At 35.9% G+C, this 12,703-nt stretch overlaps 1 protein-coding gene across 1 annotated transcript in view; it reads right to left on the bottom strand.

Annotated features, from left to right (window-relative positions):
- LOC123561252 (iron-sulfur protein NUBPL-like) overlaps positions 1-12,703 on the bottom strand; it is a 34,673-nt gene that overhangs the window by 21,674 nt on the left and 296 nt on the right. The gene's annotated exons all lie outside the window — the stretch shown is intronic.

Genomic DNA, 12,703 nt, shown 5'->3' with positions numbered 1-12,703 from the left:
TTGTTACCATTTCATTGTTGTTGTTTGTTATGTCATTACTGGCACCCACTCTGCTTTGCAGTGAAGAGCAGGCATCATTCGATTGATCAATAAGATCAATTATATTTATCAGACAAAAATCTTATGAGACTGGCTTCCATTTAATTGATAAATTGATAAAATTATTTTACAGAAACATTTTTGAAAGGAAATGGAACAAAATTGCCTTATTCCTAGAGGCCCAGAAAAATTATGTCACGCTTCTTGCGCAGACGTCAATATGTTATGTGTGATGTTATGCAGGGAAAATACATTGTATGTAAATAACTATCAATTGTATATAGACATGAAATAAATTACTTGTATGATTAAAATTGTCATTCACTTGTGAAATCAAGATTTTACATTATTATAAAAAAAAAATTAAAATATCATTTTCTGAAAAAAAGTTATTTGAGCTGAAAAAAATGATCCCGGGTAAAATATTTGGAAAAAATGGAGACAACTCCGCTAAGACTTTATGGTAAGCTTAGTGCCGGCTATTGACCTAGTACCCCATGCAAACTATGCACTTTTTACCTCTAGGCAGGGAAAAAGCATGCATAATTGCCACAAGGATTAGCAATCTGAATAGAAAACTATGTAAAGATCAAATAAGTTAATGCCCTGGGGAAAGTGTGACATTTTCTGTGGTGAAATTTGTCAACAAACAGACGATTTTTTTGAAAAAGTCAAAACCCACAGAATTTCACAAGTTTAAAGGTAAAATGTGTTGAAAAGGCTACTGCTGGAGAGAGAACAATCTCTACTACCCATATATATGCATCAAAGTATGGGAAAATATCTAGGAATATGAGAAAATAAAAAAAATCAATTTCAGGACTGTTAGATGCATGACTGTCTTATCATGCATAGCATTTAACATAGATAGGTTACTTTTCCTATTATGTTGGGTTCTTTTATTTTAAAAGATTGAACAACACCAGCTGATGAAATCTATAACGCATTTATTTTTTACGGAACTTCAGTACCGAAGAGCAACCATCAGAAGTCTAAAGTAGATAGTACACTATTAATTTCAGTATGACTTCAAAAGCCTAAATTAGATACATACACCTAACAGACTCAGAACATTACACCTTTCCCCCGTTAGGAAATAAAATGATTTGTCATTTAGTACTTAATAAACAAACCGCAGTTAAAGACTTTTCATATAAACCATAGTTAAAGTTCTTTGGTATAAGCAATTCTACTGAAAATTAAAAACACTTATGTTCTATGTCATTTAACTGTTCAACAACGATCAAATATAACACATATAACAAAAAAAAAAAATTGTGTGTTAATACTTTTAAGAGTAAAGATTTAAACTGAAAACTTATTATATATATCATAATTAAGAAACACATGTATCAGTTATTAGAATACTAAAATACAATGTACTGTAAATTCTGTAACTTAAAATGAGAGAATCTGGTTCTCTATGGTAGCACAGGGATTATTATGCCCTTAGAACAGTGCATACCATGTTACTTTACACAGAATTATAAATCAAATCTCTTAGGTGGAAATCCTCTGGTTGAACGTTTAGGATATCTTTCCAATACTGGACTTGCTGTTTTAGACGTTTCAACAGTTTTCACCTGAATCGGGGTTCGAACACTTGTTTCAGATGAAATTCCAGCGGATGCATCTGGTGAAGTTTCATGATAAGCTTGATTTCCGTTTAACGATGTTAGTGGTATTGGTAAATTGAAATCACCATTGGTAACCGAACACTGATTATCCACAATAACTTCTGGTTCTCGCATACTTATCTGATCTACATGTCGTTTCCAAATCAGATCACCGACCTTGACCTTGTAAGTGACTGGACCAAGCTGATGGACAATAATTCCATCAACCCATTTCTCTGTCGATTGTCGGTAGTCACGGATCCAAACACTATCACCCTCCTGAAACGTACAAATTTGAGATTCCTTGGGAGTAGTCTTTTTCTGAATTTTATTACTAAGATCTGGATGCATGATATCTAGGCGTGTTCTAACACGTCGTCCTAGGAACAATTCAGCAGGTGAAACTTGTGTTGTAGAATGTGGAGTCGAATGATACGACAACAAGAATCGCGAAACCTTCTGGTTTACTGTTCCAGGTTCACTGCTCATAGTTTTTAACGCAGTCTTGAATGTACGTACTGCTCGTTCTGCTTCACCATTAGGGCTAGGATGATATGCAGCGGAACGAATGTGTTTAATACCATTCATTTTGACAAAGTTCTGAAATTCAGCTGACACAAATTGTGGACCGTTGTCTGACACAATTTCTTCCACTAGTCCGTACGATGAAAACAAATACCGCAAAGCGTTTATAGTACTTTCAGAGGTTGTAGAAGCCATTGTGATCACTTCCATCCATTTTGAATGAGCACAATCTGACTAAAGTACATCTCCTATTACGCTACGCATAGGATCTGACAACGAGCTATTGATGGCCTCGTTCTGACAACCCTTCCGCTAGCCAATTAAAAGTTAACTTACAACATTCTGCAAGCTTTAAAAAGCCTTGGTATTTAATATTAACTATTTTTATGTAGAAAATTGTCAGATAGCCGGTTAGCTCTGTCGGTAGCGCTCTTGCTCTGTAAGCGAGAGGTCCCGGGTTCCAGCCCTGGTTTAACTGCAAATTTTTCTTACTCTTTGACTTTCGAACAAGTTGTCTGATTGGTTCAAACAAAAATAGATTTGCGAAAATAAAAATAGCAATCTTGGAAATCCAAAATATACAGAAGACGAATGTGAATGGGTCGTTCTCAGATCTTCGTTTAGAAGATCAAGTACTTTAGTCAGATTGGAATGAGCATCAACAACAATCAAATACATTTTGTTCATGAACGGCCCTGCATAGTCTATATGAATACGTTGCCAAGGTTTGCCAGGCCATCTCCATGGATTTGGAGGTGTTTTAGCCATTGGAGTCCTATTCTGTTGACATGGAACACAGTTTTTCACTTTACACTCTATGTCAGTATCTACGTTTAACCACCACATATGCATTCTCGCTAACGATTTCATCTTAACAATTCCTGGATGATTGTCATGGAGTTGTTCTAGCATCCTGTTTTGAAATGCAGATGGAATAACCACTTGAATTCCTCTTAACAGACAACCCTCTTCAGTAGTAAATTCATCTTTGAATTTATAATATGGTAAGTACTCTGGACTTAAGTCAGATCTGGCAGGCCATCCATTCACTGTGAAATGTATTAGCCGCGACAACAAAGGATCATCACGTGATGCTTTTGCAATTTTGTCCGGTGTAACTGGAAGAGAATTTACTTGTTCCTTATTCACCTCACTTCCTTCCACAAACAACACATTGTTTGTTCTTCTGTAGTCTCAGGTAATGGGAGTCGCGACAAAGTATCGGCATTTCCATTCTTGGTTGTTGAACGATACCTGATATCGTACTGATATGCCGACAACTGAATTGCCCACCTTTGCAATCGTGATGCTGCCAAAACTGGAATACCTTTCTTAGGTCCTAGTATCAGACTCAAAGGTTTACTGTCCGTCAGAAGTATGAATTTACGAGCATACAGAAACTGGTGAAATTTCTGAATTCCAAATATGATGGCCAATGCTTCCTTCTCAATTTGAGAATAATTTCTTTCAGATGTGGTCAATGTTCTAGAAGCATATGCTATAGGTCTATCTAAGCCATCTTCCATTTCGTGAGAAATTACAGCTCCCAACCCGTATGGAAATGCATCTACAGCCAAGGTTACTGATTTCTCCAGGTGATAATGTACCAGTACTGTTGATGATGTCAATAATTGTTTCACGGTTTCACATGCCAGTTTGCATGATTTAGTCCAATTCCACTTCACATCTTTGCACAATACTTCAGTAAGTGGTTGTACAATTGTTGACATGTTCGGAATGAATTTGCGGTAGTTATTCACTAAACCGAGCCATTGTTGAAGTTCTTTACGATTTTGAGGCTCAGGAACCTGAAGAACTGCTTCAATTTTCCATTCAGACGGTCTGATTCCCTCTTTCGTTACCCGGAATGCAAAATATTCAACTTCATCTTGCATGAAGTAACATTTGGCAGTGTTTAATTTTATGTTCATATCATTCAGTCTCTGTAATACGACTTCCAAATTACGCAAATGTTCACTGTCATCAACCCCAGTCATAATAATCTCATCCAGAATGCAGCCTACATGCTCCAACCCATTCAAAATTTTGTCCATTGTCTCTTGGAACAATGCTGGAGCTGACGCAACGCCATATGGTAGACGAAGATACCGGAACAATCCCAGGTGAGTGTTAATAGTAATGTACTTCCTTGATGATTTATCAAGCAACACCTGTTGATATGCATGAGATAAGTCCAATTTTGTGAATTTTTCACCTCTGTTTAATTTTTGGAAAACATCTTCTGCGGTAGGTAAGGGATATTCTGGAACATCTAACACGGGGTTAATCGTGACTTTATAATCTCCACAGATCCTTACCGTTTTGTTAGGCTTTTGAATAGCTACTATTGGTGTAGCCCAGTCTGAATAGGAAATTTTTTCGATTATTCCTTCTTTAACAAGACAATCAATTTCAACAGCGACCTTATCACGAAGAGCATAAGGCACCGACCTAGGTTTATAAAATACAGGATTACTACCATCCTTCACGGACAACTTGACAGTGACTCCTTGCATAGTACCACATTTATTGTCAAATACCCCAGGAAACTTTTTCAGTAGTTCACTGAGTGCAGACAGTCCTCGATCAGTGAATGTAAATTTGATTTTCCCCCAATCTAAAGCGAGTTTTGACAGCCAATTCCTTCCAAACAATGCTGGACCGGAACCTTTCACAACAACTAGAGGCAAGTTAGCTTTCTGACTACCGTAGCACACATTAACATTAATTTCGCCCAAAATCTGAACTGTTTCATTGGTATAGGTTTTCAGAATAACCGAACTATCTTTAAGTGGTATGTTTTTGAAATGTTGATTATAATCAGTCTCTGAAAGTATTGAAACTGAAGCACCAGTGTCAAGTTCCATTTTTTGAAAATGGCCTTCAATGTCTACATTCACTACAATTTCTTTCTGTTTTGGAGATTTAATAGTAAATAACGGCCAATCTCGACTGTCACCGTCTACACTACTAGCATCGTCCTTACAGAAGCAAGCCTCTGTGGCGTACATGCTGCGTATTTGCTGTGTATATGCCGCGAACACAGTAGTACGCCAGAGGAGTACATTTTACATACACCGCATGCCGCGTACATGCCGCATACTATTTCGACGAGTACACAGCATGTACGCAGGAGATCACTAGTACACTTCAAGTACGCAGCACAGACTCTGAAAATTTAAGGAGTACACTGCATGTACGCAGGAGGGACTTGTACAAGAAAATAGTACACTGCATGTACACTGCAGATACTTTGAAATTTGTGCAGTACACTTCATATACGCGGGAAAGACTTGTACAATTTCTTTTGGCATTTATACTTAGTTTTTTTTTTATAAGTTAAAGTCTGAAGTAAACTTCATATATGCGGGAGGGACTTTTTCATTTTCTTTTGGTGTTTATACTTTGAATTTTTTTAGGTAAAAGTCTAAAGTATACACTTCATGCAGGGAGGATTTGTAGATTTTTTTTTTTTTTGGAAGCAAGAACTTGATTTCCGAGTAACTTTTATCTTAATAGCATAGAATAGTTCAAATTACCGGTATTCTAAACAATGAAAAATTGCCAAACTATTTGCAATGTTCATTTGTGAAGCTTACATCTTAGTGATTTCTGAGCTGCACCTTGCATGCAGTGTAAAAATATATTCTTTTTCATTTTGAATTAATCCTGGAGCTTTCTAACTTGGATAATTGAAAAATTAAAAAAAGCCTTATTTGAACTTCGTTGCATTACATTTTGTAATACATGAAATAATTACCAAGATAATGCCTCAACAGCGCCCGAATGAGAAGAATTAATAGCTCTCACTGTTAAGCAAAACACCATTCTATCATGTTTTATAAAGGCTTTAATGCTCATTATGTTAACTCATTAAGGCCTCACCAAATTAAAAAGTTGTTCATCGGATTTGCCGCTCGTATATTTTCAGAACGTTTTTGGCTAATTGCGCTCGCCCCATTGGAAAAAATCAATCCAAAATTTTTTGGTGCGCTACTTTTTACGGACGTAAAAGTGTATAAATGCTTATATAATTCCAGTCCTAGATTGTTTTCAGATGGATTTTAATCAAAATAAATACATACTATGCACACATCGTCTATAATAAATCATAACACTTATATTTAGTTGCATTAAAGTTGTTTCCCCTTGATGCAGTTACGCCATTTTCTTCAAATGTTTACCAAATTACATGCTACAAAAATTGATTTATTTCATTGAAAAGTGGATGAAGAAAAGCATACTAATTTATTTAATAACATCAATCTACATTATTTTGGTAAGGGTAAATACTTATTGATGCATGTCACTTATCTTTTTTCGTTTTTTTTTTCTGTTCAAATGATCAGCATTTGCATACAGAACGAAAGTTGGTGGGGTAAGGAATTTACATTATCACAGCAGTTTCGCCACAAGAGTACACAGCATGTATGCAGCAGGAGTACACAGCATGTATGCTGCAGGAGTACACAGAATGTACGCCACAGGAGTACACAGCATGTACGCCGCAGGGGTAGTACACTGCAGGCTCATCTGCATGTGAAAAGTGTATGTGCCGCGTACATGCTGCGTACTATTTCCTGCATACTAAATTCCTCCAGCGTACATCCTGTGTACTATGTAGTCCACAGCATGTACGCAGCAAGTAGTACGCGGCAGAGCTCATTTGCATGTCAAAAGTGTACTACAAACGTACTATCGGTGTATGTGCAGTGTATATCCTGCGTACTATTTAAAGCCCTTGATTTCAGTACACATCATGTACGCATCATATACGCTGTATGTACACAGCAAGAGTACGCAGGAGGCCTTTTTCTTCTGTAAGGGCGGATTCATATGCAACAGATTCAGCATTTTCAAAATATTGTACCTTAGATTTATTTTTCTTTGGTTTCCATGGAAATTTACCTGAACGCTGTGGCCTTGCTGTACTAGGTTTCGGATGTGCTGAATTCATACCAGTTTTTGACTGTTTTTGAGGACACCGTTTACCTAAATGACCATATTGTTTACATGTATGACACTGACTTTTTTTATGAAAACACGAGTCTGAATCATGATTTGTTTTACCACAACAAAAACACTCCTTTTGACCAGTCGTAAATTTATTTGCTATGTGTTTAATTTCAATTTCAGGACCAGTTTTAAGTTTTACAGTCTCTTTCGCAGCCATTTCCATAGACACGGCAATTTCGACAGCCTTTTTCAAAGTCAGTTTATCTTCAGACAGTAGCTTCTTTTGAATTGATGGTGCAGCTAACCCACAAACAAATCTATCTCGAAGTGCCTCATCAAGAAACTCTTTAAATTCACAATTTTCACTCAATTTTCTCAGTTCTGCTAAATACTGACTAACACCTTCTCCCTCCTTGTTTTCTCTGATGAAACTTAAATCGTTCAGCAATTATCAGAGGTTTTGGTTTCAGATGGTCTTTGATAAGTTTTTTCAGATCGTCGAAGGATTTATCACCCGGCTTTTCCGGCGAGGACAAATTCCTAATCAAACTGTAGGTCTTTGCACCTACCACCGACAACAGTATGGACCTTTTAATATCATTGTCGTCGATTTTATTGGCAATGAAATAATGCATTAATCTTTCCTCGTATTTGTCCCAGTTTTCGCCATGAAGGTTAAACTCGTCTATTTTCCCGAATACGGCCATAGTTGGTTACCCAGATTGTCAAACAGGCTGAATAATAAAATATCTGTTGTTCTCCGACTATCCTCGGCGCAACTATTATGTTGGGTTCTTTTATTTTAAAAGATTGAACAACACCAGCTGATGAAATCTATAACGCATTTATTTTTTACGGAACTTCAGTACCGAAGAGCAACCATCAGAAGTCTAAAGTAGATAGTACACTGTTAATTTCAGTATGACTTCAATAGCCTAAATTAGATACATACACCTAACAGACTCAGAACATTACACTTTTCCATTCCACTGATATAACATGGACAGGATTAGGATTAACAAATGGTGTACACTCAACAATTTCTCTATATAAACAGATTGTTTCCCTTACAAGTGTAAAGAGGGCTTAGAGTAAGTCTCTACTTAAGATGATGACACAATCAATTCAGCTTCACCATTGGTGCATCAGTGAATACACCAGTTGGTGCATCAGTGAATACACCAGTTGGTGCATCAGTGAATACACCAGTTGGTGCATCAGTGAATACACCAGTTGGTGCATCAGTGAATACACCAGTTGGTGCATCAGTGAATACACCATTGGTGCATCAGTGAATACACCAATTGGTGCATCATGTACCAATCAGGCTATATACTTAACCTGGTAACACTGTGTGCACAAAATTATTGGATAACAAATAGCATTAGCATGTGTAGCTTTAGAAATTATTATTTAATACAGAGAGAATTTCCACGACCAAAATACAAGAGGGGGGTGTGATTTTTCTAGGGCAATATCTGGACTAAGGCTAGCCGAAGGTCTTTGATGATGACATGAGCATTACATTTCATTTCATCATCTAAAAGGGTCACTGTCAGTATATAAAAGACCATATAATTTAGCAGGCTGATAACACTTGACTCTTGACAAATAATGAATATATTTCTTTCAAACTTGGTCCATTTATTAAGCATAACATATGATGCTTATCAAGATAGAAATAACTTTGTTGCCTTCAGTTTTGTTAAAATTACTTCCCCTTTTCAGATTTTTATGATGCATAATTTTTGAAGTCCAAAAAAAAAATGTTTTAATGCAATGCTTAAAACTGAAAAGGTTCAATGGCTTTCTATTGCTCCAAACTTGTGCGCCAATACCTTTATTCTAAATATTTAGGGTAAATACCTTGTTTCTAGTGCGGATGTATGAGCATTTTTTTTAGAACTAACATTTCTCTATAATGTTGTAAGTGAAAGCAGAGTAAAATGTATACATTCATGTACTAGCGCAATAATTTAGAGCATTAGAAAGCCATTGAACCCTTTTTTGTTTTAAACTTAGCATTACAACATATTTTTTTTGGACTTCCAAAATTATGTGTCATAAAAATCTGAAAAGGGGAAGTAATTTTAACAAAACTGAAGGCAACCAAATTATTTTTATTCTAATTTGTATTATTTGTTATGCTTAATAAATGGACCAAGTTTGAAAGAAATATCTTCATTATTTTTCAAGAAATATTACTTTTTGTGTCATAAGCCCGATCAGGCAATGTTACCAGCCTGTTTAGGCCTAGAAAAAAAAAGGTTTGTTTCCAGTGACATGGCCAAAAAAAATAGGGTAGGTAGGTAGGCATTTTTTTTTTTTTTTTTTTTTTTTTTTAACCTAACACTATTGTAGTTTCAAACAGGGAGATTATAAACATGCATCCTATTGTTATGTTTGATTTACACCCGGATGTACAATGACTTTGATGATGTTTTAGCAATATAAAATGCCATTTGATTGTGTATTTAAATATTATGAAATAAATATTTGCTTTACATGTTTGCGTTTTGTTGTTGTTGTTTTTTCATTTCCAGATTTATAAGCCCATCCGATTAGCTCAAGGTAGAGCAGACGATCTACGGATCAAGTGGTCATAGGATCGTTGTGTCCTATATCATTCATTCTCTGCCGCTAATTCATGTGGAGAAGTTGGCAATTACTTGCAGAGAACATGGTTTATATTTAATTAAACGTGAAACTTGAATGAAATCTTGCTGTGGATTCTCTCTTTAAATAATATAATTTTAATATTGAATATTATTCAACAACCAACATTTATATTTCAAACTAAAACCAAGTAAAAGCACACTGGCCAGGAATATGATTTGAATCTTTGATCTGCATTGAGATTAATACCATCACCCCCTACCCCAATCTAAAATTCTGGATTAACTGGAAATGCCAGACAATGAAGTTTTGACTGGTATGCCCAAATTGTGAATTATTAAAGCTGCAAGTGGTTGTTCAACCTCTTACTACTACTATAAATCCCATCAAAAACCTGACTTTTCAAGCCTCTGCAGGCCTCGACCTTAACTTTTTTCAGCAGGTCCACCAACTGCTGAAATCTAGTAGACCTGCTCATACTTTAGTGGACCTCCAAACGTCATAACTTCAATTGACTCAAAGAAACAGGGCTTATTTCTAAAATAATTAAAAATGGAAGACTAGTTATCCCGAAAAATAATTATATTGTAACGTGTCCCAAAATATGGACATAATAATCATCATCCACCCAACGTCGACCCGTGTTGAAAGTGAAAATTAACAATTATCGGTAATTATTCTGATGATAAACTAAGTAATTAGCCTTGTTTTCATCATCAATTAACACCCCCTCAAAGAGCTAAAAGAAGTGTGTCGGTTATTATGGCATCTGAAGTGGAGATCAAAGCGGTATAGTTGCCCGAGATTGTCATGGCATTACGTCATGTTTTCGCGCCATGTGACACATCACTGTCTAATCGTACTTTCTCGATTCCTTAAATTGTTGAGAAGAAATCAATAAAAAAGTTTTTTCTTTATCTTTTTTTTTAAATCGAATGTGCAATATCCCGAATAAACTGACATGTAAATGTGTCAAACCGTGAACGATGATAGTGGATAGCCTTCCTCTGTGACCTATTTGCCCTCAAGGAATTTTACATTATTGTTTGTAACGAAGTGTTGTGTCAAAAAATACATGTACAATGAATAATTTAAAACTTATTAAAATCCGCAACAACATCATACTGCTTTATTTTAAAACCACATTTCTATTTACGTTCACGAGGTCACGTAACCTATTCTGCCGTGCTAACAGAAATCTGTTTGCCAAAAATCGTTTTACTCCATGTATTTAAATTGCTGCTGCTTTTTCATTATTCAAGATTTTTTAATTGTGTTTTTTGTACATTCTGGTCAAAAGTCTGAATTTTATTACCATAGTATGTACCGTTTATTAACTTTAAGAAAGAAGTAAATAATCAAGATCGCGCTGTTAAAAATTTTACAAAACATTATATGAAAATTTGATCGTTTTTAAAGAATTTTGCCTACATTCCTGTGGATATCTTATTAAAATTGTTATAGAACTCAAACTGTATTAGTTCTCAAGTGGTGTTGAAAATTTGAAGCGATTATATTAAAAACAAGAGCTGTCGGAGGACAGCAACCCTCGACTATTCAACAGCCTTGTCGATTGAATGAATACGAGTCGAAAAAGGGACATAATTTAGTAAAAAAGCAAAATAGGGTTATGGAACCTGCATAGTGCTTATCAGCTCAGGACAGTGGACAAGTGTGTGAAGTTTCAATCCATTCCCATTAGTGGGTACTAAGATACCAGCTTACATAATAGGAATTTAACCCAAAACTCCTAAGTCGAAAAAAGGGGCATAATTTTGTAAAATGCGAAGTTGAGTTATTGACCCTTTGCATTGCATGTCATATCATGACAGTGAACAAGTGTGTGCAATTTCAATCCTTTCCTATTAGTGGATACTGAGATACCAGCTTACATACAAAACTTAACCAAAAATTTCTATGTTGAAAAAGGGGCATAATTTTGAAAAAAAGCAAAATAAAGTTATGGGACCTGCTTTGTGCATGTCAGATCATGACAGTGAACAAGTGTGTGAAGTTTCAATCCATTCCAATTAGTGAGTACTGAGATACCAGCTTACATACAAAACCTTAACCAAAAAATTCTAAGTCGAAAAAGGGGCATAATTTTGTAAAAAAGCAAAACAGAGTTATGGAACCTGAGCAATGTAAGTCAGTTTATCACAGTAAATAAGTTTGTGAAGTTTCAATCCATTCCCACAAGTGGTTACTGAGATACCAGCTTACATACAAAACCTTAACCAAAAATTTCTAAGTTGAAAAAGGGGCATAATTTTGTAAAAAAGCATAATAGAGTTATGGAACCTGTGCAATGTAGGTCAGTTTATCACAGTGAATAAGTGTGTGAAGTTTCAATCCATTCCCACAAGTGGTTGCTGAGATACCAGCTTACATACAAAAACTTAACCAAATCGGGACGCGGACGCCGACGCATGGGCGAGTCCAATAGCTCTACTATTCTATGAATAGTCGAGCTAATGAATGCACTATGCGCGTTTTTTGTGTCAAAAGTAACCGCGATGTAAATTTGATATTATGATAGCGCGCACGTGCTTGTGGAATGGAAAATTACCAGCACGACGTTCTGATATTTTTACGCTTCGCGGGTAAATTCCAGTCAATCCAAGTAATTTTGCCTGAAGTAATTTCTCAATTTGGTAAAGTTACCAAGAAAAATCCACTCGCCCGATCGGTGGAGTAGTCCATTCGTGCAAAGAGCTATAAAAATAATAATATACTTATTTGCAAAAATATGCGGCCCGATTTTACCGCTAAAAAAGTTTAGGGTCGGCGGTAAAAAAATAGGGTAGGTCGGGTCACCGGAAACAAACAACTTTTTTTTTTACGCCTTAGTTTTAGTATCCGGAACTAGACTAAGGCAAGGTCAAGTCCAAAAGATGGATCTGTGGTCGATGCCTGTTTGCAATAAAATTTTGATTACGGCTTACTATAGT

Source organism: Mercenaria mercenaria, chromosome 15 (assembly GCF_021730395.1).
Source record: "Mercenaria mercenaria strain notata chromosome 15, MADL_Memer_1, whole genome shotgun sequence".
Lineage (NCBI taxonomy): Eukaryota > Metazoa > Mollusca > Bivalvia > Venerida > Veneridae > Mercenaria > Mercenaria mercenaria.
Note: the sequence above shows the minus strand (reverse complement) of the source record. Positions and strands in the feature narration are given on the sequence as shown.